General features: G+C 41.6%; 1 protein-coding gene across 8 annotated transcripts in view; it reads left to right on the plus strand.

Moving 5' to 3' along the window:
- The window catches only part of PLXNB2 (plexin B2), a 252,189-nt gene that overhangs the window by 33,345 nt on the left and 204,937 nt on the right, over positions 1–13,907 (plus strand). For 2 of the 8 annotated variants that reach the window (XM_077179032.1, XM_077179029.1), the window contains exon 3: positions 11,157–11,230. The exons of the other annotated variants lie outside the window; for them this stretch is intronic. The gene's annotated coding sequence lies outside the window, so the exon portion shown is untranslated. The remainder of the gene's footprint in view (positions 1–11,156; positions 11,231–13,907) is intronic. 8 annotated transcript variants of the gene reach the window in all.

The raw sequence follows: 13,907 nt of genomic DNA on the forward strand, positions 1-13,907 counted from the left end.
CTGTATACCATCCATGAGCACAGCTTGCCTAATGTGATAACTTAAATATAGTGGAGATTGCTTGCAGTGGTAATAGATAAAGGTAATCTGCTTTACTATGGGCCTAAAATGGGTCCAGCATTTCCGTACGAGAGGATAGTTTCAAAGTAATGAAGCTCATCTATCTACCACTGCAAACATCTTTTGTGTTGCTCAACTGCCAGTTGTAACAGGTGAATAATTCTTCTTTTCTTGGTGTTCAAAGCAAGGTAGTAAACAGGTAAACTCCCAGCTCAGATTTAAAGAAGGGTGAACCTCAACATTTATTTGTTTTACCTGTGACTGCATCGCTGCTTTTGTGAATAGTAGAACTACCAAGTACGTGCCTGTCTGGTTTTTAGTTTTGTATTTCTAAATTACCACCAGATGCTTTAAAAATGACATAACCATGGGGTGAGTGTGATCCCATGCTGCAGGGTGTGAAGGCATTAGTCACCATGGGCATGCTTGTGGTGGAAGACAGGATTCCTCCACCAGCCCACGTCACAACTGATGGCCTAACACGCCCAGGGTTTTGTTGTTTCTTGCCTCTATCACTGACTCCCTGCAAACTCCTTACAAAAAAGAAAAATCACCATATCATGGGGGAAGACTTTCCAATCATCCTTTTTTTTTTTGCACACCAGTTAATTTGATAAAGAAATTAAGAGCATGCTATCACCCAAAATTTTAATTGAATTGTTTTAAGTAGCAGTACTGTGGGAGAGGATTTAATATATGCAAAAAAAAAAGCAGTGTTTAAAAAAAAAAACCCACACTTAATCAGCTATCTATCATTCCCATAACAAGTCCCATGTAACTCTATCATATTGCTATTTCAAGTGATTGAAAAAAGAGCTACTGAAGCACCCAGGAGAGAAGGGAGTTGTGAGATTGAGTACTTTTGGATTGCTGTCACAAACAATCTAGTGTTGAAATACTCAGTAGTACAAATGTCATAGATATATCCCTAGTCAGCTGGCTTTTCATTAGAAATGGAGAAATTGAAATCCTCTCATGATTCAATTTATGGTGCAGTGGGGTAACCTGGAGAACAATTTGGGACAAAAGGGAAGCCTTTTATAATAGGTCTTTTCCAACAAGTTACCAGAATTCAGAGCTATAAGACTGCTCTGCACAATTTTTCAGGGGTACTTACTGTTTTTAAATATGTATTCTGCTACTTAAAAAATAGCCCCCTTTTAAATGTTTCTTTTTAATTAGGTTTTTTAATATATTTATTTTATTCATTTATTACAGACCCTGTAATGTCAGAACCAATATGCTGTAATTACAAGTAGGCATTTATTACTGCTGTTGCCACTGATACAAAATGACTGACATTCAGAATTGGGGGCTGTGGGAGGTTTAGGTGGAAGCAAGCCTGAAATATTTCTTTCTACAAGACAAGGCAACCTAACCTTTTTAATAGAGAAATGCTTGACACATCACGAAAAAGCCAAACCTTGTACTTGGAGAATTATTTCTGAACACTGACAACCAATCAGCTTAGCAGCATTAAGGAAAAACTTCCTTCTCCACCTGTTTTGGACATGTGAAAAAAGGCATTTCAGTGTGCATAGCTTCCGTGTGCAATTAGCTGGAGGATTGGCTGCTTGTGATTTTTGAATCATTCAGGAAAGTAACACCTGCTTGGCTTCTAAAATTGTACCTTCATGATAGCACCACCTAGTAATTATTATTCTGAGTCATCGGCTAATGCTCATTAACACTTCATAATAGCAGTATAATTAAAAATTCGGTGCCATATTTATTCCAATAAGGATGAAGCTTGGAAGCTACAGACACTGCTTTAGAGAAGTTAGTTGCATTATATTACTCTACCACGTCTGTTGAATGGTTTCTGAATGGTCCTCAATTATTCCTGTGCTAAGGTCACATTTTCATTTTTCCTGGTGTGTGTTGAATGTGGGTAAACGTTGTGAGGGAAGCAATGTCAGAACAGCAAAGCTCTCTATCCAAAAAGGGGGCTTTTGGTTTGGCCCTGGAAAAGGCTGGGGTCAGATCTTGATGGAAATGAGCCCCTGCACTTGTTGTTTTAAAGGTCAGAGCAGACCCATGGAAGCAGTTGATGATCCCTGTCTGACAGGTGAGAGGCTGACTGGAAAAAACAGGAAAAATCAAGTAGTCTGCAATGGTGAATTCTGAGTTGAAAAGGCACTTTGTAGTCTTTCTTCAGTTCAGATGCAGGTGTACCCGTAATGTTGGTTTGCCTTGGTTTTTCTGTGAAGAAAATTGACTGGGGAGTAGCCAGTGGTCTTTCCTCAAGGATTTATTTCATCAGTGAGGTGCGGGAGTGCTTATAAAATCTGCCAAATTCCTAAGAACAGCTTGATCCAGTGGATTGGCATTCTCTGATCAAATCACCTCTAAGAAAAAGACCTAACATCTATGAGCTGACACTGACAATGCTTATTACCTCTTTATCATCCTCTCTTTACCTCCCATCTACTAAATGGAATGGATTGGCTGTAGTGTCTGTCTTTAAGTCTGGTTCTAAATAGAGCGTATATCTCCCATCTGAGCTCTTACCAATGTAATGACATTAGATTCAAGCAGGCAGTGTCAGAAACAGATACATTTTAGGAAGTCCAGTGTTAAATGATGTAATTACATCTCACAATTTCAACATGGTGCTTTGATGCTGTGTGTGTTGGAGTATCACATTGGCTCTCTCTCTCCACTTCCCTGGAGTGACTGTGCTAGCAGGTAAACAGCTATGACTCTAATGATCTTTTACGTTACTCTCTTCCAAATAATATTCTGACACCGTGAACTAAATTTTGGGTCTGCTTTTTGTGTGGTCTTGTTTGGTTACAGTAGCAGTGCTGCTGTTCAATTGAGTTTATTGTACTTCGTGATCCACGTCATCGTATCTTTGAACTTGATTTGTGCTTTTGTTCAGGTTGCAGGCAAATTGATGGAATGATGGATTTGTACCAGCACTATCTTTCTTAACTAGGACTTCCACATTCCTGGAAGATTTTTGCTTCAGGTTTTGTTTCTTATGAAGATGAGGAGAGCTGGTGTACCAAGGATTGAATGATAATCGTTGAGAATGATGAGCTATTTAATCTGCTTTGTTAACTTGTGTGACATCTGTTTTTAAATAGAACTGTTTAGTTATAAGAGCTTAGTTATAAGATGCTTAGTGTGCTGAAAGACATCATGTGCCTTCTTTAACTAAATTTGTCAGGTTGGGGACATTTTCTGGGTAGGATTATAGGTCTGATTTTCCTGGAGCTATATTGACTATTTTCCTGATTCTCTATCTTAATTTTGTATGTTCTTCATTTTCTTTGAACATTTAAGTGCTCAAGATCAATGTCTTAAATGGTCTGCAGTTTCCACAGTGAACTTATTTTCAGTCCCTAAATATTGCTAAAACACTTCATGTTTTGTTGTCTGAAACATTCTTATTATGTGGTATTTAACAAGTCTTCAACCTCAGCAGCTTCTTGACTCACACTTATAAACTTGTGGGAGCAAATGATTTGGGCTGACAGCTCAACATTTTAACTTTAAAAAATGTATAATGTCTTCTGTGACTTTCTCAGAAAATGGTACCTGCTGACTTCCAAAACTCCAGTGAAATACTCCCGTGGCAGGTTGGGTGGGTGCCTGAGTCTCCATTTTGGTGTGCCTGAAAGCCTCAGGTTTTCCAGCAAAAGGCTGGTGAGTGGAAAGCCACTGCTAAAGCTGGGGCACCTGGGCCAGATACACCCAGCAGCCCATGCTGTGCTAATGGCAGCTTTAGGGACACATTTGCTTCTCCATTTTTCTGAAAGGTGTCTGATGAGGATATAACGCTGATCTGTTCACAGTCAGATTTGCTTTCTATTGCTATTAGAACCTGCAATTCAGCTATAGTCTAATCTTACAGATATGGCTTGCTTCAACTTAATTTTAGGTAATATCCTACAATATTAAGGGATATTAATGAGCTCTTTGAAATGAGCTCTTTGAAACTCTTTCCTCCTGCTCTTAGCATCACTTAGTCTTGTTGAATGCTTTCAATCTTTAAACAGATTTCAGCTAGACATGAAGAAAGCTGAGTAGTTGTGCTAATTCAGTTGGCTCTGTGGTATTTTGCCCTTGCATATTTACTTTGCTGTTCTGCTTCCCATTTTATTTGAATCTTAATGTTCTTGCACTGCTAATGGGAAATTCTTATATTTAATGATGTGTATTCTGGAGAGAAAATAACACAGTGGATTGTTATCTGAGGAAATTAGGTATCCATCCATTCATCCATCCATCTATCTATCCATCCATCCATATTTTTAAAACAGCTTAATAATTTTCCCAACAGTATCAGAAAGGTGATTCTTGCACAAAACACTTGTGGTCTGTTAACGTGACACAGGATCTCCCTAACCCCCACATCCTTCTGCAGATATGTTCAGCTCTTTTCTGTTTTGTTTTGGTTTTTTAACCTGCTTGGCAACTTGGAGCTTAGACAGAGAAAGGAAAGAGAAAGACTTGCCAGAGCAGTGGGAAGAGAGATTGCAGGCTGGGAAAGGAGTCTGTGGTTTGGGGAGGGAGGAGGAAGCTGCGAGGTGGTTGTGCTCTCCCCAGCCTGGAGGAAACTTGAGAGGTGCTGCTTGTGCTACCTCTGCTCATTTCTCTTCTCATGCAGAAAAAACAGCCCAAATTTCCTGATATGCTCCATCAAAATTTTGCTGCAGCACTTTATTTCACTCCCTTTTTCAGTGTCTTCAGTTTCTTTGACAGAGCTATAGCTGGGCCCTTCCCTAAAACAGCCAAAGGATTGGAGTATGTCCCACTCTCTCCCACTTTGACCCCCATGTCTTCCTGCATTTCAAATAGAAAACACTGTGGCAACACACATATTTTTTTCTTATTTATAAAGCTCTCTCAATTTGCAGTGTACTTCTTTAGTGAGAGAACTGGGGCAGAGTAGTTATTTCTCCTCCTTGAATGCTGAACAGTCATTTTCTCTTACACCTTCCTGCCTGAACAAGTTGCTTCTCCACTGATGACAGTCCTCCTTTGAAGTAAACAGTAGTTTGCAAAGAAAAATCCTTATCAATACCATAAGGCTGAGGTATGTGTGTGTATATATATATGTGTGTGTATATTTATAACAAATCCCATTATAGGAGAGAAAGTTATATAAGAAAAAAATACCATCTCAGCAGTCATAGCTTTGAGAGCTGTTGGGTATTATTACTGTTGTCCTTGTTTCACAGAGAAACTTCCTGCAATGAATTGTCCAGGATTTTGGACAGAGATCAAATGACTAACACTTATATTTTATTTTTAGTTTGGACTGGCATAGTTACCAGGAATATTTCCATATTGAAGCACTGCAAGATGTTTCTGTAAATGACTGCTCTGCCATATCCACACCAGTGCTATAGGCAGAACTAGGACACAGGCTCCAGTTGTGTTCCAAACTTCACATCTCTTTGTGGAATATCTTAAGCTTTCCCCTAAGTGCCTTTCTACTGGTCATCCTAAGGAGGATGTCTTCTTCTTCTGTTGTTCTCAGTGCTTTCATGGCCAGGGACAACTGAAATAAGTTGGTTTATTAATTTTCTTTAAAATACAAACAACTTTATAGTTTTGTCTATTTTTTAAAATCCATTCTGCCTTGGGTGCCAATTAACAATGTATGGTACAGGAATGGGCACAGCTGATGCTGAAGCATACAGAGGCATATGTGGCAATTCCTTGAGCCATGTTTGCTGCTTAAACAGACTTAGTGTACAGCTACTCCTTCAGTCACAGCACTTGATACTTGTTAGAGCCTCTATTTAGAAGGATTGCAATTCTTTGCTTCTCTGCCTCATAAGGCTATTTTTCTAATGAGATTGTTTTCTGAAAAGTAGAAGTGACAAGTTCAGATGGTATGTTCATTTAGTATGATAGCCATCAGTCATTGTACATGGAAGAGTTAGCTGGAATCTAACAGAGAAGTCCAGCCTGCTGCATCTCTGTCCCTGAGAATAGTCTAGTGAACCTCTGTGCTATTATCATCTGTGGAGGGATAGAATGTAAGAGAATAGTGCAGAAGGCAATCTCACACCTGAGGAGTTACAGCTGTGCTAATCACCAAAGATTAGGAACAGGCCTGCCCTTAATAGGCCACAGCTGAGTCCAATAAGAAGACGAGTGCTACAAAAGAGTGGGTTAGCTGGGTGAGGAGAGAGTTGGAGTTTGCTGGCTGTGCAGTGATGAAGAAGGAGTCAGTGCTGTGAGGAGCTACATGTGAGAAATCACAGAGAAGTTATGGGAGCTTTGAAATATGACAATTGTGGTGGTACAACTTGTAAAAATGTTTTTCTACTGCTTCCTTCTTGTAGGAGAATCTTGGTTTTTAGTCCAAGGTCTACTGATCTATGGATCCCCATTACCTCCTATGAGAAAACATCTTGTTTCTCCCTTCTCCTCACTCTTCCATATAGGATCATTTGAGAGTTCAGCAGCTTCTCACCTTGGCCCTGGTGGACTCAGAATTAAAAACTCAGCTCTTCTGGATGCTTTTCAGAGTATACAGGAGTCCTGCAACAAGTGGGTCTGAAGCCACAGAGATGTTGAGCTGATCCTTTGGGACCAGTGGTTAGTAAAAGATTCTGCTTTTGGAAGACATAGAGAAAGAATCAGAGAAGTAGAATTTACTCCTGAGATGGGGGAAATGTAGCTGAGAGGCTGTAAGAGGTGTTTAAGAAACAAATCATACTTCTGCTGAATACAGACAAGATTTTTGGAATCTAGATTAGCCAAACAGCCTGAGACTTGAGGTGTTTTGAGCATGTCCTCTCTAAGATACCTCAAAGGGATTTGATAATCAGAAAAAGATGCACATGCAGCCTCTGAAGATGCTGCCCTCTGTTCTCAAGATCAAAAGATTATTTAATCTCTCTGAAAAACATCCAGTGCCCACTTTGCATTTCAACTTGTGCATGTACCAGGTAAAAAAGGAGCCAGCACTACCAGTAGTTGGAAACTGGCCCCTGGCCCTGTGTGCCAGTGTGATGAAACAATGCTCACCACCTTTGGGGCAGCACCTGCCTGTGTTTGCAGTGGTTTCTGTCTCACTACCCAGGGATGTGCCTCCTGACATCCCCAGGGTGAAAGGCGCAGTCGACTGAACTGCTGTGCTGAGCAGCACGGTTGATTTGAATCCATTACTTTTGCTAGTATATACTGCTAGCAGAATCTTTCTCTGGATCCTTTACTGTTATATGTGGATATTTTGAAGTTTCAAAAATGTATCATTGTAACTCTGTGCCAGTGAGCACTGCTAGTCTCACTTTGGAGACATAGAAATGAAAGGTTGAACGACGTGGTCTAGCCCTGGTTCCTCTGGGATCTTATGTGTCACAGCCCCAAATCATCACCATGCCTCAACCTTGGCTCCCAAGAGGGGCCATTTGATTAGTGGAGGGAAGAATAAAGTGTGAAAGTGTCTGAGGGAGTTAACTGGGAGACGAGAAGAAGGGGATATGGTCATGTTTGTGTCACTGTGATGCTGTGCCAGCAACTGCCTCAGCTCCCTGCTGTGACTTGTCTGGGAGAGATGCCAGTGGGTGCCCAGCCCAGTGCTGACAGCAGCTACTCATCTTTCATGCTCTCCTGTCTATCCTCATGTGAAGTGTTATCCTCAGTACTGCTGGCGCTGGGCAGCTGCTCTCTGGCACACCCAAGGTAGTGGTTTGCTTCCAGGGTTGGTGTGATGGCCAAAATCTGGCTTCCCCAGGGCATGCAGCCTAGGAAGGGTGTCGTGTCTATCCCCTCTTTTTTTTATTCCATAGGAACAATGTGAGCTGCAGTTTCAATTTTAGACTTAGAGCTGGCGGCCTTTCTTACAGACTGGCCCTGGGTGGTGAAAGGTTGATTGGTGTCATGTGATTCTGGCACCTTGGAAAAGGCCCTTTTGCATGATTTATCTGAGGAGCTTCTTGGAGGCCATTAAAAACTTCTGAATTTTTGAAAAGTGACAGTCTTTTAGGCTGGGAACTCATGTGGCTCATCTTTTGCAGGAAAAGATTGATGGTCTTCATGGTTTGGCTCTGTAATGGCCATTCATTCTCCTGAAGGAAATATAGAACCAGATCACTTCTTACTTTATCTCAGAAGAAATGTCCTCAGACCCCTTTCTGAGCCTGACCATATAAATCTCATCCTGTATACAGTAAAGGCCCTGGGCCTCCCAAGTGTCAACTGGAGTTATATTTTGTTTTCCAAAATAGCAGAAACTCTGGAATATGTGTACTTTGTCGTACTTTCTTCAAGATCACCTGCTGACTACATTTACACCAGCTTCTGGAAAAACATGGCTGGATCTTACTTTTCATATGTTCAGGCCACCTTATTACTGCAGGGAGCCACCTGAGAAATGTGTTAATGGCCTTATGCCAATATGCTCAGCTCTATAAAAACTGCTGAGATGAACCTGCTCCAACTGCTGAAAGCCAGAAACAACTATCCTCTTGTCTACACCAGGAAAACTACAACTTGTTAATTTGCCATCGGCCAGCAGCTGCTCTTGGGCTGGCAATGGTGGAACTGGTAAATGGAGCTTAGGCATATTTAACACTATAATAAAACATAATTTTGAATTACAGAGCAGACTGGTAATGCTGCCTATTATCAAGGTTGTTTGACACTTTCCATTATAAGACTCTATTTTCAGCCACTTACAAGTTTGCCAGTTTTTAAAAGCTTGCATTGAGATTTAACTTGGTGTCTGCCTCTTGCTGAATATTCTGTTATTATTGTTTAAAAAGAAAAAACAGCATTTAGCCAGAGCAGCTCAGCTGTTTCCGAGAAAGGACTGAGAAAATACCTTGTTAGTCCTGTTAAATTTAAGTGACCTTTTCTTTTTACAGCTCAGAGGCAGGATTTGGCAACAGAGGGGAGTTGCTGTCACAGATGCTTTTGCCTTTTCTCTGAATATTGATCAAAATAGGCTGACATGCAAGTTCTGAAAACATTTCAGTTAACACCAGCCTGCAGCTCTTTAATTCATGGCAGCTAATTTGCCCAGAGAGGTGATGCCTGTGGGCTGTGCAAGTCTGGTCTTCAGAGAGGGGAAACTGGTTCCTACCCAGCCCCAGGAGCCTGGCTCTGTGCACAGACACTGGGGACATGAGGTGCCCAATTCCCTATGGCTCTTGACTGAGCCTGGGCCACACAAAGGAGGGGGAAGACAAATTTAAATGGGGCAGAATGCATTAGTGTTTGCAAGACAATTTTTGAGTGCTTTTGGGAGTTTAAGGGGGGGTATAAGTTATGTAGAGGTCCCTATAGGTAATAGAGGTGTATGCACCTATATGCTGTTCACAGTAGCAGTTAGCTTAATACATACACTCCTTGTAACTGTCATCTATTAAGCTACAAAATGCAAGCCAAATATCATATTTATTGATAGTGTTTGTCAATAGTTTTTTGGGTTTTTTTCTGGATATAATGGCAAAAATCACATTATTTATCATAGAACACTACAGGCAATCAACACTGAAATTACTTTTACTCTTGTTCACTGTAGGTTTTTCACCAGTAACATGTGTCTCTTTAGTTGTTCTTTGGTATGCTGTATAGACACTATTGAAGCTGGGTGCTACTCGTGCCTGCATGTTACTGCAGGTGCTGGTGAAATTTCAGTCCCCCCCTACAGCACTCACTTCCAGTGTCTGAAGGGAAAAAAAAAGGGGAAAGCAAGGAAGTCTGTCTGCTTTTAACTATGCTGCCAGTCCTCTGCTTACAGTAGCAATGGCCTAGCCATCAAAATGGTCTTATTCATTCAGTTTTCTATTGGCCTACTTACATCGAAATTGTGGGAGCATCTCACAGCTTGTTTTGCAGAGCTACTAAAATTGGCAGGCTCAGCATCTCTGGGTTGGCACGCCAGCATTAATCTTTATCTGCTACATATCTACACCTGCAAGTGGTGGGGCAGCCGAAAGCCTACACCAAAGGGCTCAGAGGAGCATGAAATCAATTATGCTACTTATTTTCAGGCAAACTGGATTATGGTGGGGTTCAGCTATCCAAAGACATGAACTTTCATTTGGTGATGAGGTATGGCTGCAGGAAGACTGCACTTAAATTTAAAAATAAAATTTAATTAAAATTCATACCTTCATTATGAACTTCTTGGTGCATAATGATATCAGGCTAAGACACTTTAAACCTAAGGCAGTTTTGTTTTCTTTTTTTTTTCTGATTGTCTGTTTTATAAAACTACTTTGAGGCTGAAAGTGGATGAGAATCCTTTAATGACCCATCAATAAAACCACTTAGCAGAGCTGAATAGCAACTGTGACAGGTGACCTTCCTTTTCTCACAAGTGCTCTATTAGTTCTCATCATCTTGCCCCTAGGTCACTTTCTGTGGCTTTTCAAGGCCATTTCTTTTTTTTTTTTTCCTCTGAAATAAACTGTGCTTCTTCTGTCTGGAGATGAGCCCATGACATTTGTTTGGGGGGTATGTCACTCACAGGAGATGCCTTCAGAAGAATACCTTGTTTACCATAGCAGAAGTGCTCTTATTGAAGAGGAAGCTGAGGGAGGGGAGGAGGGCAGTGGGAAGTGATGTTTTAAGTGTCTCTGATTCAAAGGACATGGGTCAGTAAAATCCTTATCTGTTACTGAATTTTGCTCCATATTTAAAGCTGATGATGTCACCTACTCCACCTTTTCTGACATGTTTTGATGCACAGGTGAAATAATCTGCCTGTCCTCTGGCTACCTCTGTGAGGCTCTGCCATTGCTTCAGTTTTTCTCCAAAGTTTATGAAGTCAAGAAATGACTGTTGGAGCTCTCTTTTCTGTCCAGCCACAGTACTGTTCTGGTTTCCAGGTTTGCCTCCATACAGGTGCTGCTTAGTTCTTCCCAACTCTCTCATATCTGGCATTAGAAGCAATTAAATCCTTTCTCCTATGGTATATTAACTAAGCTTGTGACATTCAGTGGATTCACAGCTGCAAACAAGAGGCTTTTTAAAAAAGCCTGAATTAATATTGTTTTTATTCCTGTGACTTGTTCTGTGTAACTTGGATCTTTGCAACAATGCTGGTAGGTGGTAGTGATGAATAAATAATCAAATCTGTTAGTAAAATGCTGCATTTTGCTCTGATTTACTTGCAGATATTTGAAGTGGATATGAAATCGGGCAGAGTTGATGTGGAAGGGGAGGGAGAGAGAGACAGCTTTTTATGGAGGTATCTGTTTCTTTAAAGTATACTGAGATGTTATACTGCAGTATTGTGATCAGGACAGTTTAAGACTGTCTATATTTCATGCATTAATGGTGACTTTTTCTCATCCAGTTTGGTTTTAGACATGAAAATGCAATTTCTAAGGTTTTAACAGGTAAAACAAGAAACTTTGCAGGGAAAGAACTAGAAATTAAGTTTCTGGAGACATGTTTTCTTTTTCTAAATGCTGACAAATAACTCCTGCCAAATGCTACATAAAGGAGAAAAAGAAACATATGGCAGTTCAACAGGAATGAAAAGATGAGCTAATCCAGCATCCAACAAGTCTTTGGATGAGACTATAATAAAACCAACCAGCCTTTATCATGCTTGATAGCACCACTATAATTAGGAGTCTGTCACCAGCTTCATAATGAACTCTTAGCCCTATTTTCTGGGGTTTATAGTCGGGTAGTAAGAGTCACTTTGGATTGCAACTTGGCATACTAGACCTCTCTGTGCAGGAAGCACAAATCTAGCTTGCAGGTTTTAAATAAACTGACTGTTAAAAGTTGGGGGGTTGTGCCAGTGATGAGTGAGTTGTGCTTATCATCTGTCCTGAGTGTTAAGGAGTCAGTGTCTAGGGTGGTTTGTTTGCCTGTAGCATGGAAAATACAAATATGCACTTCAGAATCCTGTTGTGCTCTTACACTGCCTTGTAGGAATCAAGAATGCAAGGAATCAAGATTTTTATTTACTTTTTTTCCCTCCCTTGGTTTTATGATCCCTACATCTGCCCTAGCAGAAGCTGCTGCTGCAGGGCTGGGGACTAGCATTTGCTGTACTCTGCCTTAAAAATGTTCATGTAAGGAAACTCATTCTTTGCAAGTTAGGTTTTCAGTCCTAGGGAGAAGTCTGGCAGACAAGGCAAAAATGCAGCTTGCTTCTTTCTCTCTTCTTTCCCTCCATCCTTGGGGCTTAGTTAGCTCCTGGCAGAGGGACTGGCTGTGCAGGACATGTCTCAGTTGAATACAGAGACATGCCGTTAATTCTGAATAAATGGGTCTAAGCATAAGAAAGTGTCCAATTTTTTTCTGAACCCAGAATGATTGTATATCTAATCCCATGCACTGGAAGCTGAAAGGAGCCCTCTTTAAATCTTCTGTGTTGTCCTCTCTTCCTTGCAATGTAGGAGTTTCTCAGCACCTCAGGATGTGTAATGTAGCTGTTTGAGAATGTTCACAGGAGACAGGGCAGAGCTCTCACAATAGCATCTCCTCTGCAGAACATGGGTCTAGTAATGAAAGGTCAAATACTTGTATGCTAAGGCTGTGGGTTCAGGTTACAGCTAGATGCCTAATGAGATTTTCAGAAACATTGAAGCTCCCCTGCAGCTTTGTCTGCCAGACTCTTTAAGAGTCTGGCTTAAAAGGAATAACTAGGCAACCTCAATAACTTGAGCAAAACCTGAGTAGGTCAGTCCTGTCCCAGTATGATTCAACCTTCTGACTTGTATGTAAAAGCAAAGGTGAACTGAAGTGTATCCAGTTCACATTTAATATACAGTAAATGTTAACTTTCCCTCCCAAGCACTTTGGGAGAGTCTTTGATGCTCATTTGGTGAAGGTGAATAGGGTGGGAGAGGATTGATATTCATGAGGTGCTGCAGTAGTCCTAAGTCTAGCAGGTCAGGCAGCTGAGTGGTGCCTCTGAATCGCTGTAGGAAAAAAAAAAAAGACTTAAAGCCCACACATATGAGTGCTGGAGACCAGGGAGTGGGGTGTGTCTCATAACTCCTCTAACTCCCTGCTGTACTGCTTCTGCTTGTCAGAAAGAGACAGTCTGTGCTGCTTTCCTGACAAAGAGACCTCCCCAAAGCTCTACATTTATGAATTAGTAATTCATAAATTAGCAGCTGTAGGTTGGCAGTCTCTTCAGAGGGCTATGCCAGGTTTTGCTTTCTCAAATGAGAGGCTGACCCATAAAGGCTATGCCTGTAAACTCAAGAGTTGAGAAATCTTGTCCCTTGAAGTGACATCATGCTGTTGGGGGCCATCATGCCTTGTGTCTAGGGGAACCCCATGGGAGCCAGGAAATGCTGCCTCTTGCAGATCCCTTGGCCCTGAGCCCTCGATCCTGCTGTGCCCCATTCAAACCCTGCTGGCACCCCTGCTGCTGACTTCTGACCTAGCTGGCCAGGGAGGACAATAGGAAGGAGAGTGGTAACATATGTGCCTCTATACACACACATTCTTGGCTTCCTCACCTCTATCTGCTGGCAGGCATGTGGTAGGAAGCAGCTGCTCACACTCCTGGCTGCATTGCACTCTTCACTGGGCCCTGTGCTTCCAGCAGGAGCCACGAGGCACGGGTGGGAACCAAAGTGTGACAGCCTTCTGCAGAAAGGAGGAGAGATGGTGTGAAGAACAAGGGAGACAAGGCAGGCAGGGACCTCTGCCTGACTCTCAGAGGGCAGATGTGCAAAATCCTGGCTTGTGGCATGAGGAGGTAAGGGGGGACCTTTACCACTGGGGTCCCTACGACTGGCTACTTGAGTGGACATTACAGGAAAGCACAGAGTGTACTCCAGCATTCCTGTAAGAGAGGTGTGAGTAACCTCCAAGAGGAGCACTGGGAATGAGGGAGATTCACTCAGCCATCTTCAAAAGCCACGAGCCATGTAGTGCATAGGAGCTGCTCC

Source organism: Agelaius phoeniceus, chromosome 5 (assembly GCF_051311805.1).
Source record: "Agelaius phoeniceus isolate bAgePho1 chromosome 5, bAgePho1.hap1, whole genome shotgun sequence".
Taxonomy (NCBI): Eukaryota; Metazoa; Chordata; class Aves; order Passeriformes; family Icteridae; genus Agelaius; species Agelaius phoeniceus.